The following is a 1,822-nucleotide window of genomic DNA, read 5'->3' on the forward strand; positions in this document are numbered from 1 at the left end:
AATGCCGTGATTTCCACTGCTGCTGTGGGAAAGGGCCCCTGAAAGAAATCCTGAACACGGACTTTTCTAATGCGACCGGAGAGGCTGAGATGAGGCTGGTTCTTGTGGTTAAAATGTGGTTTGTCAGGAGCGGGGGTTAAACCAGTGTCTTCCCACACAGAGAACAGAACACCAGATTGATGGGAAGAGAGGCTTGAGTGACACTTGTGAACACATGGCTTCTTCTGCTCTGTGATGGAGCATTAGAAGTTGGCTTCAGCATAGCCTGGCTAGCTCAGCTGGTTGAGCATGAGACCCTTAATCTCAAGGCTGTGGGTTCAACCCTTATGCTGGGCAGTTTCTTTCCTTAACTGGCTTTCTTGGCATATAAAGAAATTGTCCCTCAGCTCCCATGGGGACCCTCACCATAGGCAGGAAGTCTCAGCTGTAGCAGAAACGAGGAAAGGACAAATTGATATTTCTGTCCCCCCTGGAGAGCCAAAGAGGATTTTCTTCTCTTCAATTCTATCCCCAACTTTCCCAGAGATGAGAAAAAAATCCTTCTTCAGCTAACTTGCCCTTTTCAGCACTCTGCAGCTTCACATATTTCCACATCCACTCTCGCTCTGCTCTGGGCTATGTGTAATTATCTGGAAGGAACCCAGAAAGGGGAAACAATTAGCTGCGAATGAAATTTGCAGGGTTGGGATTTTTCTGTTTGAGTTGTTAAGAAGCTGGCAAATTCTCACAAGAGGGTCTATCCCTTCCCTCAGCAGGCAGAGAAATTCCTTCATGTAGAGTTAAAGTGTCAGGCAAGGAAAACACGGTGAGGCAGAAAGCAAAGAAGCCCCGAGTCAAAGGCCCTCAGAGCTAGAAAAGAGGCAGAATTTCCTCCTGCGGGCAGTGAGAGAATCTACGTTTGTTGTCATTGTTCCCATGATTTCTAACACAACCCTTCTTGGAAGGACAAGCTTTCCTCCATAGAGTCATAGGGCTGGGACCTCAGGAGGTGACCATGTTCAGCCCCCCACCCAGAGTTCTGATTTCTGGGGGGAAGGGGAGCTACACTCTCTTTGGCATTGGCAAAGGCAGGTGCGGAGGAGCTCTTCCATGTAGGTCACTTGCAGGGGTGAGACCTGGGCTACTGTCACCCTGATCTAACGTTAGAGCTCTGTGCTCCACAGCTGTGACCAAAGCAGCCCCCAAGGCAGCAGGGAGCCCAGTCATGGTGTCCTCTCTGCCAGCCCATCATCTTTGTGCAGAGGAGCAGGGAGAAAAGAGCCAATGCCACACTGCTGTTTGAGTACATGTTGAGCAAGCGCTTTGTCTGGCAGATGTAGCAGATAACAGTCCACATGAGGGTCTCTGGCACCCTGGGGCTTGTCCCCAGGCACTGGAGAAGGTAGGCGTCAATCACACTGCCTCGCCTGCAAAGTGAGCACTCTGCCACTGGAGCGAATTTCTCTGGCTGGGAAGTTGCTCTCCTGATCCACTCACCATCTCGTTCCAGGGCCCACACTGCACCTGTCGCTAGCCATGGTTCCGTTCCGAATGTGCAGCTTGGGAGGTGCTTTTCTGTAGGTCAGTGAACTGAGGTACCGAGAGTGCGGTGCTAATTACACCAAAGTGGTGGAGCCAAGGCTGACCACTCAATACTTTTGGGAAGGTGCTATGTTTCCATTTAGCTCACGACTGTGACCAGCGAGGGCAGTAAAGGAAAAGGGAACAGCCTGGTCTGGAGCAGGTGAGAATCCTGCTGGGACAGTGCTCTGGCCACCTCCTTGCATGTGTGCAGCAATTTTGGTGATGCCTAGAGCCCAAGTCCCTCTCCAAATAACTCCCC

The 1,822-nt window shown here is 51.0% G+C and overlaps 1 non-coding gene across 1 annotated transcript; it reads left to right on the forward strand.

Annotated features, from left to right (window-relative positions):
• The first annotated feature begins 263 nt into the window (after nt 1-263).
• On the forward strand, nt 264-336 carry TRNAK-CUU (transfer RNA lysine (anticodon CUU)). The gene has a single exon. It is a non-coding gene; the product is annotated as a tRNA-Lys (tRNA).
• The last annotated feature ends 1,486 nt before the right edge of the window (nt 337-1,822 follow it).

This window comes from Carettochelys insculpta, chromosome 25 (assembly GCF_033958435.1).
Source record: "Carettochelys insculpta isolate YL-2023 chromosome 25, ASM3395843v1, whole genome shotgun sequence".
NCBI classification, from domain to species: Eukaryota; Metazoa; Chordata; order Testudines; family Carettochelyidae; genus Carettochelys; species Carettochelys insculpta.